A 22,918-nucleotide genomic window follows, 5' to 3' on the forward strand; every position below is an offset into this window, starting at 1 on the left:
AAAAATGAGAAATGTTAATATATATACAAACATATTGTTCAAATGTAAAAATATATGGCTACAGTTGTGCAGAACTTTAACCTTTTCATTTTGCTCCAACCTCCATAACTCATCCAGGAGGTTAATAACTGCTTTTTTGGAGCGAAGTTTGCCAAAATCTTTATGATTATATGTCTGCATGTAGGAAAAATAAATATATACATCAGCGCAGAAAGTAGAACTTTCTATTCAGTGGCAACTTGGCATTTCATATGTTCATAAAATGTGGACATGATTGATTGTAGCAACAAGTACCATTCAGTTTAGAATTTTATTTAGATATACAGTCTTCGCAAAGATAACCAAAGATTACGTAGTGCAATGTTCAGTCACAGAGCAACTTATTAATTATTTTCAAACATATTATAGGATTCTGAGAACAGGACAGAAGAAAAGCGAAAGTGAACAGGGAAATGTGTGGCATGCTATCGCTCTAATAATATCCCAGACATTCAATTATATTCGATCCTTTCTTGTGAGGTAGTGGATTCGACCATCTATTCATTAAATTTTATGTATACAAAATAGATTTTTAATGGCTGGGTAGCCACAATGGTAACCAACATGGAGGTTGGCTGTGGTTGCATGAGAGGTAGCGCTATCCTTTCTCCCACCAAAATTTCCACCGTTTGGAACAATCAATTTAAGCACATATGATCTCGGCCTTTGAAGTGCTGCTGTAACTTTAACCATTCCAACAGGAACCTCCAGATTTGAAAATCCAGGTTACCACTAATACATTTACTTCAGCACAAGTTGTAAGATTTCTACAAATACGAGTCCCAAAAGGAGCGGGATGAAACTTAGAGGTTTCTCCTATTGCTCACACAACTTAATTGTGTATATATTTTTAAGAGTAAATTGCATTACAGGCCCTCAAACTTGTCCGGAAGTTTTAACTTGGTCCCTAAACTCTCAACTCGTCAATCTAGATCCCTAAAGTGTGTTAAGTGGTCATCTGAGATCCCAAATGCGCCATGTAAGAAACCAAAACTGACGTGGCATGCCACATGGCACCATGGTGGCAAATATTGGCAAAAAAACCTATATAGTCTCTCATCTCTCTCACCCTCTCCCTTTTCTCTCTCTCTCTCTCTCTCTCTCTCTCTCTCTCTCTCTCCCCCCCCCCCTCACCCTCTCCAATCTCTCTCGCACTCTCCCTTTACTCTCTCTCTCTCCCTTATCTTTCCACCATGGGCGCCTTCTCTGCCGCCGCCTCCTGCTGGCCATTGTGCTCCTCACCACCATCGCCTTCTACGGAGAGTAAGGCATAGTTGACGCTGAGCATGAGCCACCTGGACCATGGAGGCCGCTAGCGCGAGCTTGTGCCGACCTGTCGCCGCTCCACCCGTCAGGACCGTTGCCGCCATGGCGCGCTTGTTGTGGTGCCGCTTTGCTATGATACTGGCAGCCCACGCAAGTAGCGAGTCTGGAGGGGTCAACGCACATGGAAGCACGGCGTAGGGCTGAACGCTCGCGACCCGCGTTGAGGACGCCTTGGCAGCAGCCCCGTCCAGTGCGGCGGCGCCATGTTCTTAGCGGCATGGCAAGGGAATCAGATGGGGAAGTGGCCAGATAGAGGTGTGCGGAGCGAATGACATCGAACTTAGCGCGTTGAGTGTGGCGCGCGGGGCGAACAATGGACCTCCTGTTCCTATCGTGGGCACCCGGCCGGGACCCTTCGTGCCTATGACCGGGGGCATGTTCGGGGTCATCATGGTTCAAGGATGGCAGTGCGCGAGGAAGCCATGTTGAGGTGGGTGGCGCGATGGGCGTCTGGGCGGGCCAACAGTGGGAGGGAGGAAGACGATGGGGAGATGGCGCTCATGGACAAGGCCGCCTCACCCAGTGGACCTCCCCCGCTCCCGATGGCAGCGGGTCGATGTCTCTCCCGTCACACAGGCTGTCCAAGCTGCCCACGCACGGGCCAGTGGAGCTCCCCAACATGTGGGCCGATTGAGCACCACCCGCGCCCGGCGACGATGCTCCCCCACGCGTGGGCCGGCTTTAGATGGTGGTAGCGGCGGGTGGGATTGAAGCAGAGCGTGGGGACGGTAGTGGCGGCAAGGGCGAGCATGAGCGATGGAGAGAGAGAGAGAGAGAGGAGTAAATCGGAGTAGATGTGACATTACGGGTTTTATGCAAATTTTTGCCACCAAGGTGCTATGTGGCATGCCATGTCGGCTTTGGTTGCTTACATGGCGCGTTTGGGATCTCGGATGAACAACTTAACACGATTAGGGACTCGGATGGATGGTTTGAGAGTTTAGGGATCTAAGTGAAACTTCGGAAGAAGTTTGGGGACCTGGTGCAATTTACTCTATTTTCTACGCTTTGTACTAGAGTAGTTGTATTTTGTTCCATTTTTTACTGTTTGTGATGCCTTTATTACTGAATCAATTGCATGAGATTGTTAGCCGTTCAAGTGTAATTAAGACATACTAGTCATGTGCTTGTGAATTTGCTAGCAAGAAAATACAAACAAGTTAGCATCCATTAAAATGTTAAACTCATTGATCTAGGCTTTCTTAATAAATATAAAATACTTGAAGATCGATTAAATTATTTTGTGAAAACTCCTATTAGCTCAATATAACCCTTCAAAAACTAAACTAACATCCGCACAATGTCTTTGCAGTGGCGAAATTTATCTACAATTATAATCACGATGGAAACACATGAGATACTCATTCTTAAAAATTGAACTTGTTCTGGTATTAACTAGGCAATCATATAAGGAAACCTTTAACAAAAAGATATAAAGCACATAAAAATAATTCGTATAATAGGAAAATGAGTATCTCATTGTTGTATCGAGAAAAAATATGAAAACAATGGACAATTACCTTATCTACTCTTCCAGGCCTGGGATAACGGAGAACCTTCCACCCACCCTTATATGCCTTGTGATTTAAAATGCTTGAAGGGGTGTGGTCCACTGGTTCTCCTGGCTTAGCTACAGTTAAGGGAGCAACATCAAGTGGTTCACCATAAAATGTATTTGGAGGAGCCATATAGCTCTGACTATAAGGCATAGTTGTTGGTGCTGGAGCCATATAGCTCTGACTATAAGGCATAGTTGTTGGTGCTGGAGCCTGATTGAGTGATTCCCCATCAAACAGTTTGAATTGTTTGTCAACAGGGTTACCATCAGTAGAAATAGCATTCATCACTCCTTTTCCCTTGTTGCTGGAGGTGGTATCCATGTCACTCTGAGCAATCAGAAGATAATATAAATGATAACAACTCAACATAAAAAAGGATGAAATAATGCATAATGTGAAGTATATATGAAGGGATATTACTCCATATAATATGAATGCAAAGGATGACCTTCCTTTGCATCTGGAGATCATAAATGAAGAAATAAATAATTAAAAAAATAAAAATAGTGAGCCAGATGATTACATATATGATCCCAAACTGATGCATTAATCAATTCTGAAACAATAACAATGAACATTGCTATAAATTGTCCCTCCTAGAGATCATGAGAACCCATTTAAATTACTTAGTACTCTTCAAGCTCCTAAATAAAGCAAACCTAATATATAAACTTGGTGGATCCATTAGCAATGCTTGGTGGAATTCTTTCCTGGAGGCCACCACTGCGGGTTTGCCCATAACCAATAAACATTACAGAAAAGTTCCAGAAGCTTGAACTTACTTAATTGCATACTAGATGGTAGATAACTGCGGGTTTGCCCACCACCTAATGTTTAAATAATTGCATACTAGATGGTAGATAACCTGTTAGAGAAGCTTGAACTTACTTAATTGTGCATGGTTACTTGGGTGAAACATTTAATTTTCTATACACAAAAAGTTCCGCTGACGTATATTATATTATTTGCACACCTAGTCTCACATTTAATTTCCACTGCTTTTCTATAGAGTGGGAGCGAAAGGAGAAAAAATTAAGAAGGATAGAAAAGCAGTAAATTTAAGGGTAGGGACATGGGTAGTGTTCAGGCTGTGGTGTAGATTCACCATATATCGATTCAATTTCATCAACGTGAGCCTAGAGCAGAGCACTTGGATGAGTCTTCTTCCCTCTGAGCTTCGCATTACCTCATCATATCCGTGTACCCCTCTACCAGAGACAACGAGCAATGGAGCCCTTTAAGGGATAACCTCGACTTTTAAAGTAAGGTCAGTCAAGCTATTTTGTTCACTGAACCACCACTAGTGCTGTCCTTTTCTCCTTCGCTGTCATGGAGGTACTTGTGAAAATAGGGTTAGAGCTCAGACCTATGGAAACAAATAAGGCTTTCACTAACCTAAGCTCAGATCTAGAGGGGAGAAATTAAAGGAGCTCCCGTACAGTAGTGCTGAGATCTAGTCCTTCGATCTGCTCATCTGTGACATGTAGCTAGGCATGCATGGTTTGGTGGTGCCACTCACTGTACACTTCGTTAATTATGCAGACAACAACTTGCCACTCGTAGGGATGCTGGATTTTCCAGCCATGCCCTTTGCTGTTACGAGAGCCGAAACAATTCCGATCCAGGGATTTGACATGTTAGCTTGAAATAAAGAAATTAAAGGCAACACAAGCAGCATCTCTTTGACTTGCACGAGAGGGAAGGTGGTGCCTGAAGACCCCTCCACGGCTCCATTATTCATGGTAGGATAGATGAGAGGGGCAAAGGTTTGGGAGATAGGTCTGTACCTTTGTATTTCCAACGACAACCAAAGGTAACAAAGAAATATGATTCATGGAATTGAAGTATTTCCAATGACAGATCTAGATCTGAAATTTTCTTGTAGGAAAAAATAACTATCCTTATACGAAACAAAAACAAAAATCCACTGTCTTACCTTTTCGATCTCAACTCTTTGCTCCCGCAATATCCAAAGCCTTTGAATCGATGAGATTTGAGAAACCACCAGGGAGAAAATATATATGTGATGAGAGACAAGATCAAATGGAGAAAGAATGAAGACTAGAAAGAAGAGGAGGAGGAAAGGGACCAAACCAAAAAGGCATGTCTTTAATTTTTAAATGGAAAATCTTGTGGCATTAAATGTAGGCCCAATTTTTTTTATATATTTGGTCATATTTAATGATTAGCTTCCAAAATATACAAAGCTGTAAAGAGTTGTCTTATATGTAACTGACCACCACATGCATATCTCATGTATATGTGGTAAGACAGTCTGTCTCCTCTTGGGTTTAAAGAAAAGGCAATAATATATTTGCAACAGCTTCTGTATTTGTTTCCTTTGTTTATTTGTGCATGCTTGATCTTGCACTATGAACATTATCTTTGAGCATATGGGTAGAAATGGTAATCCGATAGGTTGTGCTACGATACAAAGAAGCGAGCGATTTCTAGGTTATTAGCATACGATGACTAGCAACAAAAAAAATACTTGTATGACATGAATCGTTCTTTTATTTTATCCAATCAGCACTCTCTTGCATTACATCAAGGGAAACATTGATCTGAAATTTATGTCACACTATGTAAGAACCGCATTATAGTGACCCACACAAAGGTGACACCACTATGTTGCGCGTCACCCTAATATGAAAGGTAACGCGCACAAATGAGGCGCATCACCTTTTGTTCTCCTAGGGCCCCAATTATGCCTCGCAAAAAAGTGGCCCGTCACCTTTGACAGAGGTAAGGTGATGCAGCTCATGAAGCGCGTCACCTATAATATAGGTGACGGGCTATATGTGTAGCCCGTCACTTGTATTCAAATCATAGATGACGGGCATTGTTCTCGTAGGTACAGGTGGCGATCCTTAATGAAGCCCGTCACCTTTTTAGAGCACACAGGTCACCTAAACCCTAGCCCCTTAACCTATGGTCCTTGAAAGGTGATTGTCAGTGTAATGGGAACGGAGGTACCCATAATCCCAGATAAACGGGCGATTAAGGAAGCGTGGCCCACCAGCGATGTCATCCGGAGACGTCATCCTGGGGGCCCCAGCCCTGAGTAACCACCCACGGAGACAGATGACAGCATGGAACGGGTCAGGCTCGGCCCGGCACGAGAAGCCCGGGAAGGCCTCATCCTTCCCCTCGAAGACACCCGCCTAGTAAAAGATCTTTACCAGGCGGGAAATCCCGAGGGTTACGGCGCCCAGCCACCTGGCTCGGTACAGAGCCCGATGGGGCGCGTGGCTTCCCCGTAAGAACATCATGATTACAAGGACGTTGTGCACTAAGATGATCAGGAGATAGGCGGCTGATAGCTTATCCCTGGGCTACCCATCCCGTCAACTTGAAGATGGACGGTGACTGTGACCCACCGTCGTTTACCGCGCCCCTCGTCGCGGTAAAACCAGGGCAGCCCCGGCCATCTCCCCGGGGTTGACTAGGGTCACCCCGGACCATGAGGGTCTGCGGGGTGACCCCAGCGCCACACAGCTGCCTCGGACCACCCCGGGTGTCCCATAGGACACCCCGGAGTACGAGGGCCCGCCAGACGCCCCCAGATCATCCAAGGACGTAGGGGTCCACCCGCCAATATCCCATGGCCACCCCGAGACGCCTCGGGACGCCCCGAGGCCGTCCCGGTGCACCCCTGACACCGATGGGCCCCCCAAAGCCTGCCACGCCGGGCCCGACAAGCCGACTACCCATCTAATAAGGCAAGGGCAGCCTGGAAGACGGCGCCCACCATACAAAAGCAGCGTTCACACGAGTTAAAGAAGAGTAGAAAAGGTAGTTGTAGCCTATAAATAGAAAGATCCCAGGACATGTAAGGGATCCCTTTTTTGGGACCTGATGCAGACATTCCGGGTTTGGCTCTCCAACTCGGGATCAGCAAGAACCAATCACAACACACATGACAAAGGGTGTTATGCCTCCGGGTGGCCTGAACCTGTCTAAAATCATCATCTCAACTCGCTTCTGGAATGGGGATCCTCACATGTTTTACACCCCTAGTCGAATCTCTAAACGGGGGTTCCCTCGAATCCCTCCTAGTTGTACTCACTGTTGGCGGTTGATTTCGATGAATTTTACCGCCAACATTCCTTCAGATTTCATACTTTTAGGACCATATTTTGATGATTTTCACTAACATTAACAAGTTCCACGAGTTTTGGTGAGTATTTGAATTCAGGAACGACATATGCAAAAATGAGCTGAAATGGGAAGAATTCCAGGCTGACCGGCCTAGGCCAGGCCGGCCGGCCTACCCCCATGGAGCTTCATCATGCAACTTTGTGGTTCATGGTTCTGAGAACAAGAACAATCCAACCCAAGGGTGTCTCATGCAAAAATCACAAGTTGAGACCAAAAGGCTTGAACCAAGTAAAGATGGGCCCGATTGCAGTGACAAACCAAAGACTGAAGACTCAAATCGACTTGAGGAGCAATGTGCAACTCATGATCAATGTGACAGAGCAACGGAGACCCGAGACGAACCAGGTTCAGGCCGACCGGCCTAGGTGAGGCCGGCTGGCCTCTAAATTTTTGCGTTGAAGCCAAGCAACTACTACCGACCTCAGGAGCATCCACGAGAAGGCGGTGGGAGATCGGAGGCACCCCCAGGCCAGCCGACCTAGGGGAGGCCGTCCGGCCCCACTTGTCGGCCTCTGAAGCTCCCCCTTGGCGTGGATGTAAAGCATAACCGTCTTACCTGCGTGCAACTAACGCCAAGCTTAGTACTGACCCTGAAGTAGTATAAATAGAGCTCCACCCCTCACTTCACAACATACCATCCAAATGAGAAGAGAGTTCTCTTGTTATATCCTTTGTATTAGAATATAGTGATTGAGGGGGCTGTTTGAAATTGGAATACATGCTATAGATATAATAATAGATTAGAGATCGAATGATCGAATAGTATCATTTTCAGATGTAATCAATCTTTTGATTGTAAAGCTTGTAAATCTCATGATCTTGACTTGTACGCCATGTTTTTTTTTGAACGAACCGGCACAAGATGGTGCCCATTTCATTGATAAAGAAGGAATAAATATAAGTAGATAGTCATGGAAGACTACATACAGGAAAAACAAAGAACACAGCCAGAAGGAGAGACAACAATAAGGTGCGCGACATCCACCAACATACACTCTTAAAAAGCCGCCGCCGAACTCCCGCTGTGACCTCCCGTCAACGGAAAACCTAGGGAAGAAGACCGCGCCGCACCAAAAGGCGACCGCCATGCGGGACCCATCACCGAAGTACCGATGCAGAACCACACTCCATCTGACAGGAGATAACACCAGATCCAGACCTCTCGCAGGCTGCCTCGCAGTCTCGCAAAGGCACAACTGCACGGGGGCCTCGCCACATCAGCCGTTGGACTCCACCTCACTCTCGTCGTCTCGAAGAAACACCGCACGCGGGGGCCTCGCCACATCCGTCACAGCACCACGTCATAGATCCGTTTCAGAAGTCGCCATCAGGATAGAGGCGGAGTTGCCCCGCTTTCTAGAGCCTCGAAAGAACAGCCATGCCCCAACCGAAGACCGACATCACCTCATTGCTACACCCATGCAAAAGGCTCCCGCCGCCATGCCAGCAAGACAAGGTAGTCACTTGTGCCGTCTTTCCGACGATGTATCACACCGGAGTAGTCTAGTAGAGTTGAGCCACCCGCCGCAATCCATTGCAAGCTAAGTCATCGCACGATGTCGATGCCATGAGCACCATCGCCTGATGCTGTCCCGCACCACATTGATAGTTGCCTAGCAACAGATCACGGTCTGCGGCCAGCAGCCACACCGACAAAGTGAGATAACCTCTGACCGCCACCAGGGGTGCGAATGCCACCGCACGAGCTTTGCAACCCATATGAAGCTCGCCAACCTGCACTAGACCGCTCGACGCCACCACCGAAAGGGGCCTTCCATGAGCCGTCGTCACCAGCAATGCCAGAGCAGAGTTGGGTCTCAAAAGACGATGCCTCCAAGGAGGGCACGACGCTAGTGGCGCCGCGGTCACTCGTCCAGAGAACTGGACAGGGTTTTCACCTAGAGAACCCATGCCGCAGGGATGGAGATCCAAGATGACGCCCCCAACGGGGAAAACGACACCCTAAGACGCCACCATCATCGCTGCCAGCAATATAGGCAAAGGCTTTGGCCCAGAGCATCCCATATGCACCATAGCACGTACCCCCACCTGACCCTCCCGGGACCACGACCGTGGATGGCGTTCCGGGGGCGGCGCCAACAGACGTGCCTCCTCGCACCTCGTGCAGACTACCTTCATGCTGTCGTTGCAGCATGCGAGTCTTCGAGGCCCTCGCCGGCCACTGTCGTCCTGACACGTGTCGATGAAGGCGTCCCATGCCAGCTCGCACCGCGAGGTGGCAATGCCCGACACCCCACGAATCGCCTGACGTCGCTAGAGGCGGGCACGAGCCTAGGTACTTCGGCACGTAGTCCGCCACTGCAGACCGCCTGGCCGCCACTTCCATGGCGCGTCGCATCAGGCTGCCGCCATGGCCGCCCACCGCTACCCCGGCCCGTCGTACGCCGCTGCAGGTTGCCAACACCGTCGAAGCTGCCAACGTCGCCCCAGATCCAGCCGCGGAGGGTCCGGATCCGGTCATCTAGCGGCCACCACCGACGCCGGGCGTCCTCGCGGGCCTATAGTACGCCGTAGAGCAGCACCAGCTGCTGGGTACTACTGTGCAAGCCCCCAGGAGCACCCCACCAACAGACGTGCCTCCTCGCACCTCGCGCAGACTGCCTTCATGCTATCGTTGCCGCATGCGAGTCTTCGAGGCCCTCGCCGGCCACTGTCGTCCTGACACGTGTCGATGAAGGCGTCCCATGCCAGCTCGCACCGCGAGGTGGCATTGCCCGACACCCCACGAATCGCCTGACGTCGCTAGAGGCGGGCACGAGCCTAGGTACTTCGGCACGCAGTCCGCCACTGCAGACCGCCTGGCCGCCACTTCCGTGGCGCGTCGCATCAGGCTGCCGCCATGGCCACCCACCGCTACCCCGGCCCGTCGTACGCCGCTGCAGGTTGCCAACACCGTCGAAGCTGCCAACGTCGCCCCAGATCCAGCCGCGGAGGGTCCGGATCCGGTCATCTAGCGGCCACCACCGACGCCGGGCGTCCTCGCGGGCCTATAGTACGTCGTAGAGCAGCACCAGCTGCTGGGTACTACTGTGCAAGCCCCCAGGAGCACCCCGCCCTCCGTGAGGCGACGGGCCGCCAGGACTGGTGCCCCAAGCTGCCGCCGCCAGCCTCGCATGCCGCCTCCGCGCGCCGACAGGCCGCCCCACTCACCCGCCTCGCCAACCGCCGTGCAAAAGACCAGGATCATCAGATCCGGTGACGTAAGGGCTGGATCCGCGCCGATGATGCACCAGCATGCCACCATGCCGAGGCCCCTAGCCCTGTCCCGCCCCGGCGCCTGAGCCCCCCACGGGCCGATTTGCCCCGCTGTCGCCTTCCTCGCCGGCTGCCGAGCTTCCGGTGACCTGCTCGGGCGGCGGCGAGGGTGAAGGAGGCGGCGTGGACTAGAACGACGGCGCGAGGGGGGGGGGGGTTGTACGCCATGTTTTTAAAGTAAAGCAATGCCTTTGAAGCTTTTGAGCTTTTCCCGGCAGCTTTTGAGCTTTTCCCGGCTATATCAATTCATGACGTGGCCACAGGGGGTTCTGATTAAGGCGTCCATTACCTTGTACGTACGGTTGTAAACAGCCTATGCAATGCAACCTGGATGTATTCCCCGTTTCATTTACAGAAAGTGATGGCATTCCTTCTGAACGGACTTAATTAGACTCTTGAAGCCGCCAGTAGAGAATCGTTTCTTTAGCTTGACTTGTACTCCAACCTTCTCCTGACATGATCCAGTGATCCAGCTGACCATCATGCAACTTAGGCACAGATCACAAGTCACATGGAGGAAACAAAGCCATCATCTTGCGCACGGCGCACCCATAGCATAATTTGCAGATTGAGGACCTCTACTCTCTCCATTTGCTCATTGATTGCTATTTGCTACCACTACACGGTGGATCCATAGCCATGGCCTCCAGCCTCGTCAATCTGCTCCTCATGGAGGTGGCGGCCATCGTAAGCATTGTCCTCCTCGCCATCCTCGTCGTGCTCAGCTCCTACCGCCGCCGCTCCGGCCACCCGGCACTCCGCCTCTTCGTCTGGGCCGCCTCCACCGGTCCACCCTCTTCCTCCCTCTCGTGTCCTACGCCGTCTCCGCCGCGGCGAAGTGGGACGCCGCGCGCGTGCCGCTCCTCCTCTTCTGGACCGTCTTCCTCCAGATCCTGCGCCTCGACCATCGGCAGCGGTGGCTCCACCGGGAGCAAGTTCCGGCCGTCGGTCGAGCAGCTTGCAAGGATGGGGTGGGTGGCGTTCCTTATCATCAGCAGTGGCGGCACCGCCGGGAGCCCGCAGCTCACCGGCGTCCTCCTTTGGCTGTGGGTGCTCAGCCTCCTCAAGCTCATCCACAGGCTCGTCGCTGCCGAGCTCGCCAAGAACTCCTTCGCCGTCGGCCTCAACGCATACCTCGTCGCCGACTATATGAAGCAAATCCACGGGCAAGCTCAAGCAGGCGAAGGCGGCGGCGACGAGGTTAAGGTGCCTCCTTACTTTGTGATGGGTGAGGACAAACTCCACATTGAGGCGAGACCGCAAGGGTACCGCATTGACCGGGCATCTCCGCCGTCCTTGTCCATTGACGGCGGGCATGGGCATGGGCATCTCGTCACCGTGGACATGATATGGCGGCTTTCCTCATCCGGCGACCCGCTCCTCGCCTCTTTCCCGCACCTCAAGGATCTCTGCCTCTCTTTCGCCCTGTTCAAGCTGCAGCTCCGGCGGTTCATCGGGTGCCCACTCGCTGAGGCCGGCTGTCACCGTGCCATGGCGTTCGTGCAGGACGGGCTCCTTAGTGGGAGCCCCGAGCGGGTGTTCCAGGTGGTCGAGACCGAGCTGTCCTTCCTCGCCGACTTCCTCTACTCCAAGCTCTCCGTCTTCTACGCGAGCGGCTGGTGCTTCCCGGCGCTCAACGCGATCCTTGTGCTGGCCACGTGGATCAGCTGCCTCGCCGCCGGTGGCGCCATCGTGCACGACATGACGAACCGCGGCACGACGCTCGCCATGGACTACCTGCAACTCAGGAGCTACCTGCAAGACCACGACACCGTGTTCCACGTCATCGTCGGCCTCGACGTCCTCGTCTCCGTCTCCTTCATCGCCGTCATCGTGTTCACCGAGGGGTGGGAGATCGCCAGCTACTTCTGCTCCGACTGGATCAAGGTGTCCACCATCTGTGAGTACGCTCGACGCCCGTCATGGCGCAAGTCGCCGTGGGCGCGTCGGAAGCTCGGCCGCGTGCTCCGCCTCCGGGCCATGCAACAATGGGATGACCGCTTCTGCCAAATGTCCATCCTGCAGCTCCGGTTCTGCTACTGCGGCTGCGTCTCCCGGCAGGTCGACCGGATCGCCAAGGAAACCGTCGTCGTGCTGGCGGCGGTGAAGTCTGCCATCGTGGAGACGCTAAGAACAAACCAGGGCAGGCTCGTGAATGGCGAGCTGTCCTTGCAACGAAACGGCGTCGCCGACAAGCTCATCTGGGCTTGCCGCATTAGCGCCACCGGCGACGACAATGCGGAGCTGGTGCTGGGCAGCCTATCCGAGCAAATCCTCTAGCGACGCTACCAGGCTCGCCGAGCTGAAGCGCTCCCAGGGTGCGCATGGCAGAGTCGACGGTGACAATGACGGCGATGAGGAGAGCGAACGGGTGGTCATTGCGACGCGGCTATCACGTTACTGCGCCTACCTGGTGGCGCTGAAGCCGGGTCTCCTGCCGGACCACCGCGTATGGACGGAGGAGCTCTACGAGGGCGTGGTCGAGGAGGTGACGCGGGTGCTCGCGCGCTGCGCCGGGCCGGTGGTGCGGTACGAGCGCGCGGCGACGTGCCTCGCCGGGAGCATGAACGCCATGCTCAAGAAGGCGTCCAAGCTCGGGCGGCAGCTTGTGGAGGAGCTCGCCGACGAGGAGCTGACGTGGAAGGTGCTTGCCGAATTCTGGGCGGAGCTCATCCGCTACCTTGCGCCGTCAGAGAACGCGACGGCACAAGCCAAGTCGCTCCGCAGCGGTGGCGAGTTCATAACCGTGCTTTGGGCATTGCTTGGTCACGCCGGCATTGTTAAGCGGCCAGAGAGCACTGGTATCTCAGTCTAATCATCAGTTTCCATTCTCTTCCTTGTATGTATGTGGTTTAATTTGGGCCGGTACGTCAAATTGTAGATACAGGTCTCTATCTATTTTTTCTTTTAGTTTATTAGTTTATTTCCACTTCGTTGATCTGGAAAAAATTGGATGTTACCATAATTAATTTTATGCTGAGTTACTATGCTGTTGATATAAGTCGGTTGAAAAATCATAGATGCTAGCGTCCGGACGTCTGAGTCTGATTCCGGGTACTAGCGTTGGACCGTTGATGACTATTGACTATCAAAATTTCTACAGGCACATATTTCCATGTTACATGCAACATTCAAAGAACAAAATGCTCTTCTAGCACACGGAAAAAAACCCACCACAACATAGATGGATGTTTCGTGCAACATTTTAGTTAAAGATATATATACAGTACTACTACAACGATTGATTGGTCTTCTACAATATTTACAGTGAACAAGTACCTACAACATCGCATATCACCGGTTGAAACACTACAGGAAACTGGAATTTCCTTGAGGGTGATATCACCGACAGGGTAATCTAATTTACCGACAGGAAAGCTGAAAACTAATTTCCTTGAAAAACAATTTACAGTACTGGAAAAATTCAAAGTTCTTTCTCCAAATTACCACATAATAATTGCAATATTATCTAAATTTGGTTAAAAGATTTTAAAAAATAACATGATAACATATTTTTGGTTCATAATCTTGCCATAAAAAATTTAAATAGTTTTAGTAAAGTTGTACCACTATATTTTCGAACTCGTATGCACCTCAAATTTGGACACAACCTTATTTTCAGCATAACATTAGAAAATATGAATTTACATTACCAATTTTTGTGAAAAAACATATTTTCCTACTTTCAATTTCGGTGGAAGAAAAAAAGCCATATGAAAATATTCAAAAAGTAGTAATTAATATTTTTCTACCATGATTTTAGAAAAATTCAGAAAAAAGAATCATCGAATTGGGAGTTGATATGAGGGAGAAATACCAAAACCAGTTTTAATCCAGAATTAAAAGAAGGAAGACCAACTATACATGTGTTATTCATTTGAATCCATCTAGTAATCTATTTTTTCTGTGTATGTCTGATATTTTCTTGTGAGTATTCGAGTACCGACAAAGAAATTATGAATTTCTGTGTGTGTTATGAATTTCCTTGTGAGTGTTTACCCAACCGACAAAGAAAATCTTAATTTTCCTGTGTGTTCATAATTTTCCCAGAGAGGTTTTAAACAACTTACAGGCAAGAGTGAATTTACCAGTGTGTTCGGTTATTCCCCTGTGAAGTGTTTCGGCAAGCAACAAGGAAAATCGAATTTTCTTGTGGGTTTCTTGAAAAACACTCAGGGAAATTGGGCACACATAGGGAAAAACGGTTTCAAGTAGTGAAACATCCAATAAACATACCACAACACTGGGGAAAGAAAGGTAATCTCACCAATAACTTATTACGACATTAGAAAATAATATTACCACATCACATATCAACTGTCATAACATTTCCCAACAACCGTAGCAACATAGGGGAAAGATAAATCACAACCAAAACTCGTCAATATCCAAATCACATGCTGCAACATTAGAAACCTGTACACTCGCAGAAAAAAAAATAGAATTCCCTGATTCCAGCAACCCCATTGTCATCCTATAGAACCTAACGTTATTTTAAAACCTCATGAGGGCAAGATGCCCCCCACCCCCCTAATTTATACTGGCTCTAACAAAGGAATGCAAAACCATTTTTGCATCTCGGCGGACACTGTGCCGCAACAAATCCATCTCCAACAGATGAGGCATCGCAGCATGCAGTTTGCATCGTGAGGAGAGAGGTGAGCTAAAAATGGATTCCCTCTCTCCTCCTACGCAAATCCGGAGGCGAGCGGTGGGGCTGGCAGCGCGAGTGAGCGCGAGTGACCTCATCCCCGCGCGGCAGGCCGCAGCCGGCGGCGGGCCGGAGCGTGGTGGGGCGGAATGGCGGCGGCGCTCCCTGCGAAGCTCGAATCGGCCCCGGCGGAGCTTGAATCGACCGTCACGGAGCTTCTTGTGGCGGCCCGCGCGAGCACGTGAGCTTCGATCCCGGCCGGGAGGGGGCACCGCCGTCGCCTCCGCGTCGGCCGTGCGGCCGCGGCCCGCGGCCACTGGCGGGAGGGAGGGGAGGGGGCGCCGCCGGCGGTAGCTGAAGAGGAGGGAAGGGGGCGGCGCCGGCAGTAGCTAGAGGGGAGGGAAGGGGTGGTGCGCTGGAGGCGAGAAGAGTGGAGGGGTGGCGCACTGGTGCCGGGAGGAGGGGAGGGGGTGGCGCCGCTGCCTCCGCCTCGGCCGTGTGGCCGCGGCCCGCGGCCACTGGCGGGAGGGAGGGGAGGGGGCGCCGCCGGCGGTAGCTATGGGAGGGGGCTGATTTTTTGCGTCCGCGCTGTTGGAGACTCGATTTTTTGCGTGCGTGAGGCAAACACTGTGGGCTACGCAAACTCCCGAATGCCTCTCTTATTTTCCTTTCTCTTTTTGGAGTCAGTCTTATCGTGGAGCTGGTGTGCCCCGGCACCGCTCTCAGCCGCCATTGGATGGCTGCCGAACGGATCAGATAAAAATAAGCTGACAATCCTACAACATGCATGCAGGTGTCAGAAGGGAGAGGAATGGTGGGATGTGTGATGCGTGTCAAAAGGCTTTCTCTTGTTGGAGTCAGTCTTATCGTGGAGCTGGTGTGCCCCAGCACCGGTCTCAGCCGCCGTTGGATGGCTGCCGAATGGATCAGACAAAAATAAGCTGACAAGCCTACAACATGCATGCAGGTGTCAGAAGGGAGAGGAATGGTGGGATGTGCGATGCGTGTCAAAATGGAGAGGGATGGTGGGATGACCGGATGAGAAGAGCGAATTTATTTCTACAAGCGTCTCTTCATCTTCCATTGACTGTCTTCTATCATCCCCCACTCTCCACTTTTATATATTTATAAAAATCATTCATAAATAAAGATACACATATGTGCGCACCCGTATATTTATAAAATCATTCGTAAATGATGTGTGCTGCTGCAACATGAATAAGAACTTTTCACATGGATAATAACAATATGTGCGCACCCTCACATGCAAATAATTAATAAGATTTTTCTGTCACGCACAAAAGTTTGTGCGTCATAACATAATTTGTATTTTGATCATTATTCATGCTAAATATCTGTGACATGAATAACACGGCAGGGTTAGTGTTTATTTGGTAATATTAATGATTTATTCTTTTAAATAAGCATATGAATTTTAGTCTTTTCCTCTTGAGCAACAAGAAGTTTGATGATATATCATTTTGATGTGTATTTGCTCCACTAAAAAAATTAAGCATAAACAGTTGTATATGTGCATGCACAAAAGTATGTGCATCATAAGATAATTTTTATTTTGGTCGACATTAAATATCTGTGACATGAGTAACACATCAGTGTTAGTGTTTATTTTGTAATATTAATTATTTGTCCTTTTAAATAAACGTATTACATTTTAGTCTTTTTCTCTTGAGCAGCGAGAAGTTTGATGAAATATTATTTCAACAATTGATGAGTGTAAAAAAATATGTGTAAAAGAATTGCAACATCATGCACAATACTACATGCAAAGGGATATAAATATCATACAATTGATGAGTGCATCTGTCATACTTTAAGCAGTTTTTTACTGTTCATCCATGCAAAACAATATGGGTATTGCTTTAATTTATCAGTTAACAAAAGAAGTGCATATATTTTGTCAATATTTCAATTTGGTTATGCAAAACAAATATATGCATTTATCATGCAAATATTTTTGTGTTTATTATGCATAAGAAATGCACATCAATAGAATGATTTATATGTGCAAAAAAGAGTGTGCATTTGTTATGGTATTTTTTATGATTTCTGTGCAAAAAAATAAATGCATCTATCAATTATCATGCACATATGTTTTACATTTTCATGTGCTTATAAAATGCGCATCGGGATATGTTACTTTTCCTCTACATCAACACCATGCAGCAGTATTTGATTTGTTCTTTGCATGAAAATAGGTGCATCATGATGCAGTGAAGAACATTCTCACATTCTTTTGATCACACCCAAAATTAGTGCACCTAACATACATTACTTTGTAATGTATACAAAAATATGTACATGCATTTATTCAGCGTTTTTGGAATTAACTTTGATATGCACATGTATTTATTCAGCATTTTTGAAATCGACTTTGTTGTTTAGAAATAAGGTGTGTCAATCTAGATATTTTTAAGTTCAAAAAAATATCTACATATTTTAAATAAATACAGTTGCTCACACATGCTTGCCGGTGAGCACACACCGATGGTTTGGGAACAAAACATATCTTTAGTGTAGTCTACAGTGACTAAAGCAATGCTCATAATAGCTCTTCTCAACTTTTACACGTCCCAAGACGTCCTGTACTTGTATTGTTTTCTGTGCATAACAGACCATGAAGCACTTTACTCTCTCTAGGCTTTTGCACTCATCACTGCACTCTCCCTCTCTCTCTCTCTCTGCCACGCGTCGTCAAATCTTTGCATTCATCGCTGCACCTGGATGGCTCATAACACGGACGCCGGGCCACACAACATCCAATTGGACGCTTCCCCACCGCCCCCACCCCCCCACCCACCCACAACACTCGTGGCCTCACATAGCCTCCGCTCTAACGTTGTAATACACTTGAAACAAACTCTATATGTTTCTTTGACGTCGGTTTCATCCGGGGGCTCCCATGAACAAGCCTTGGATCCATGGATCAACCAAGTAATTAACCAAAATGACCAAGTTGACCTCCATACACAATTGAGGAAGTATCACTCACAAGCCAGCAAAGGTGGCGCATAAGATGACTCCAATGGGCTGGGTCAAGTTCGGCCGAACCCAACTTGACCTCCACGGCCAGCAACCGCCTTGGACAGACTTCTACCGACCTTAGGAGGAAATTCCCACTTTGCAGCAGTCAAGTAAGTGGATCCAAGGGTTCGGTCAAACCAGGCCCACAGCCACCAACCGTCCTATAACACAGATCCCACCACCTCCACTGCTGGCCAGCAAGCCTTTCCTAAGCTTTCTCTACAACTTGGCAGTAAGCCCCCAAAACCCAAATCACCATTGCATTCATGATCCCTTTGGAACATGATATTCACAAAATAAATGAATAAGAAAGAACAGAATTATTGGAGTAGACATGCAATTGAAACCCTACGCACAATTGGTAAGTCTTCATAACGGATGGAGCGAGCGATGTTTGTCCGTTCCCTTAATTCCAAAGGAATAAGAGTACCAAAACAGAAAATGTCACAGTTTTTGGGAAAGAAAATAATGACAGCAAGAAAAGGCCAGCACTGGCAAAGCATGAGAGAACATAGCTTCCACGGCACCGTCACCATGAACAATAATCTTTGTCCCGTTGGTTACCTGCTGTATGCAGATTGCACAGCTCAGGCGCACCTTTGCAGGCGTTATTGCGTTAACCCGAGAAGGTGGCCTTTCCTGGGGGTTTCTTGGAAGAAGAAAGAGACTAGCTAACAGAGCTGCCACAGCACTCGCTCACAGCCAGATCACCACGTGCTCGAGCCGTGTTGCTGTCATGTTCGTAAGATACCGGTGCGGTTCTTTTGGCATCTTTTGCGCGTACGCTAATCCTCAATGTCGCGTATCATCCCTAGTCCCTACTGGCTGCACAAAGTGCCATCTCCAAGATGTGGAGCATATATAGCTTTTTGCATCCACTTCTGCCCAAAAGTGCCATCTCAAACATAGGAAAGGAGAAAAGAGGAAGTAGACACGTACATAAAGCAAGATAATAATTGATACTTAGCGTGCTGGAGACACAATTGTTGCTGAAAATGCTGGAAAACCTGCAGTTTATGCTACTTGTTCTTTTTCTTAGGGGGTGCTTAATGATTTATATATGCTACTCTTCTTTTCCATTGCACCTCAGCATTTCGGCCCAATCCAGAAGGACCAAGATCGGATTGGGCCTGGTTCAATCCCGCGGGCTGGTACGGGTGGGCTTTGGCTCTGCGAAGCAACAAATTAAATTACTCTATTCTATTTCCAAAAGAATGTCGAAATGAGGATCTGCTGCAGGAGGTGCTGTAAGAAACAATAAACTGAATTATTTTTTAGATGTGCTAGTAATAGCTGGCTATTACTCATCTTACTAAATTTCTCTCGGATTTTGACACTCCACATTACTTTAAAATGTTTGTTCTTTACTCAGAATACAAGTACGTTTCTTTAACTTGCTCCAGCTCCAATTAAAATGTTTGATTTTTTTTTTGCTTCAAATGATAATGCGCTATGTTTAACTGCAAATTTCCCTTGAGCACTTGCGAACAGAGCAATGATCGCCAAAGTCACTATAGGTCATGCAGCACTGCAGCCTCTACAGATCTTGGCGATTAAATCTCGAGAAAATGGACAACAATGGGCGATATTCACGTGCTATACAAATTCAAAAAGGGACCGGAAAGTGCAAGCACAATAGACAATACATTTGTTCAGACCTAGTCTTCTGCTGGCAGCAGGCCAACCTGTACATATTAGATGTCGCTCCCCCTCCCCACCCCCCCCACCCCCACCCCCCGTGAGCCCCCGGCGGTCACCTCCGCCGCATGGGCTCTAAGCCGACCATGCGCTTGAACCCACTGCTCAGCGACCTAGAACGGCAACGTCAGCTTGCTGGAGCACTACAAGAAATCTCATAATCAATGACAAATTTTGCGTGACATTTATATATAAAACTTCATAGACTGTCAACATCTATGACGATTCAAGAATTTTTGTCACAGATTTGCAAATGGCCCATTTGGGCTCCAATTCGGGGCTGGTTTCTATGACGAACCAATGACAACCGTCATGGTTTGAATATTAAAATTGTCACGAATTTGATGCTATACTCAAGCACAAATTTGACAAAATACATCCCTTACTTTAAAGAAAATAAGATGTATTACTTCTTTTTCTTAAAAAACATGGGTGTTGTGCAAGGTAGGAAATAAGAAAAAAATAAATTGTATTTGTATTGTGTGCGTGTGATGGAAGAAAAAAAATTCTCCCGCGGCCTCCCCATAGTATGCATGTGACAAAAATTGGCGATAAAAAAAACAAATAGCCCCTGACAAAAAAAAAACGATAAAAACCAAATAGCCCCTCACAAAAAAAAGGATAAAAAATTGGAAAAAAGAGGGTATGGAGCATTCAAACTATGGTCTCTAAGACCAAACTGCCGCACCATACCATTACGCATTCGAACCAGAGTCTTTGGTACAGTGGTTTATATAGTAATATTTTTGCCTTAATTTGGAAAAATAAAAAGAAATATGAGGTGAAAGGAGATCGAAGTATTGGACCCTGATCTCCAACCTAAGACCCGCAGACCTTACCCCTTAAGCTACACCTTGTCACCTTGATTTGTTGCGATCACTAGTGTTACTTTATTTATCCACAAGTATCTTGTATCTTGTATTGTCTCATGTATCTTGTCCAAATTAATTTTCAGGTGTGGCAAGGACATTTGGTCGTTCAGACTAGGGTCGGGTAAAGTTCATCTCAATTTTGTTCCCTGATTGTTACTATTTAAGAATGATACTAGGTTTTTTTTTTGCGGGTAAGAATGATACTAGGTTAATAGAGTGCAATCTTAAATGTGCAAGTTGTGGTACCACTGTTCACCTGCAGGTCTATATTGCTATATGCAGAATGAGCTACTAATGATATATTAATTGCATTGTGCTACATAGATGTTACCATGTCTGTTACGTGGCCTCGACCATATTTTGTTGCATCATGAACTTTGCATTCTTATATCAAAACTCATTTGGCTGTGTCCAGTTCTCTTCTCACCCTTGGACTTGTGAATTTCAGGGTCAGGTTTATTTGCCTCATGATCAGCAGCTGATTCTTATTACCAAAGCAGGCTTTAGGTGTCTGGTTAGTAATTCTTGGTGGTTGGTAACAACAATTTCATGCTCTTATTTTCGTTAGAGACAGGACTGCCTAGAGTACTATATATATTTGTGCGGGTGTATATTGTTATTTTGGTTGCAGATTACGAATGAGAATATATCTGTGCTGATGCATATTTTAATTTTGGTTGTAGATTATGGACGAGAAGGTCTAGTGGATGCAAAGATGAAAACATTGAGTGTGATAACTAGCTATTCAATGTGCTTCTTAATTTTAAACTTGAGATATATTTTTTTTGACATGATGTAACTTGAGATATTGGCTCTAAATATATACTATGATTTCTGGGCTGGAATTGTTGTTTTCATTTATGGTCAAGTGGTGGGCTGAACTTTATATGGGCTGTGTATAGCTAATAATAAATGGTGGGCTGAGAAATGTTTGGTCCATTTTAGTAGTCTAGTCTGAATTGGCACATCCACAAATGAGCTACGTGATGTCATCTGATGTCATTGACCACGTCAGCAGCGTCATGTCATCGGCCATGTTAGCATCACTTTATCTGCCACATCAGTGCCACTAAGTAGCCATGTCATCGCTTGTGTGGATAATGTGTGATCTGGCAATTGAATCCGTGACGTTTATTATCGTCATAAAAAATGGTTTGGGTTAGATTCCGGGGGGCCGGGGACATTTTATGACGGTTTCAAAAGGTCATGGATTACACAATCTATGATGTTTTTTTAAAAAACATCACGAGGTGTAATCTGTGACGCTCAATATATGACGAAATTTGAGATCGTCATAGATACTGTTTTATGATATTTTTTTAGTGATCTGTGATGAAATTTCGTCATCATGGATCAACAGATTTCTTGTAGTGGAGCCGCAACAGCTGTCGACTGTCGATATCGTGTTGTTCACCATGAAATAGCACCATTGCTCCCCTCTAAGCTCAGTTTGGATCTGATGGGAAGGAGAAAGAGAGTGACCTGAGGCTAGCTTGGATCTGAGGGGAGCAAAGAGAGCCCACAACTAGAGAATTGAATATTAGTACTGGACGGAAACCGCAGATTAGTACTGGTTTCCCGCTAGGTACATTTAGTACTGATGGCGATGCCCGGTACTAAAGGGCGCCCTAGAGAAGAGAGAGAGAAAAAAAATTGCGAGGGAAATGAGAGAATATAAAAAAGAGATGTTTGATTAAATAAATAGGGGGGTAAAATTTTGAACTGAAGCAGTAGTGTTTCGTGGCGGCCAACCAAACCTTTTCATCCTATAACTCCTTTGTCACTTTCCCAACAGTTTACTCTAACTTCCCAGGGATACATACCACCAATGTGATTACATGACGCGGCCTAGAGACCACCGTGTAACCGTGTAAAAGTTATTTGTATAATAATTACCTTAATAATATCAAGTAGCCAGGTCTTAAATATCTTCCAAGATGCATTATGCACTATCATGAAAATAAAATTTTGTGATCAGCCCGTAGTTACCTGCTCTTGTATGATTCCCAGCTGAACCTCGCATAAGGAAATTTATCATAAACTTGAGAAAGTTTTTTTTGGGTTGGTGTTCATTTCTTTCAGAAAAAGAGTCCATCAAACCAATAAATATTTTCTATTTTACCTTTCATACTGTTGACGTCAAAAAGAGTCCATCAAACGTTGATTAACAACCTATTGGCTATTGTCTAATAATACTTTCTTGCAGGATCCTGAAGGCCGATAGACCTAGTGATCTACATTCTTTATAATTTTTTGATCAAACCCTTTACCTTGTCATAGCCAGTCTTATATGC

General features: G+C 47.3%; 1 pseudogene; it reads left to right on the plus strand.

The window, feature by feature from the left end:
• The first annotated feature begins 10,897 nt into the window (after window positions 1–10,897).
• On the plus strand, window positions 10,898–13,285 carry LOC120676149 (annotated as a pseudogene).
• The last annotated feature ends 9,633 nt before the right edge of the window (window positions 13,286–22,918 follow it).

Source organism: Panicum virgatum, chromosome 5N (genome assembly GCF_016808335.1).
Source record: "Panicum virgatum strain AP13 chromosome 5N, P.virgatum_v5, whole genome shotgun sequence".
NCBI classification, from domain to species: Eukaryota; Viridiplantae; Streptophyta; class Magnoliopsida; order Poales; family Poaceae; genus Panicum; species Panicum virgatum.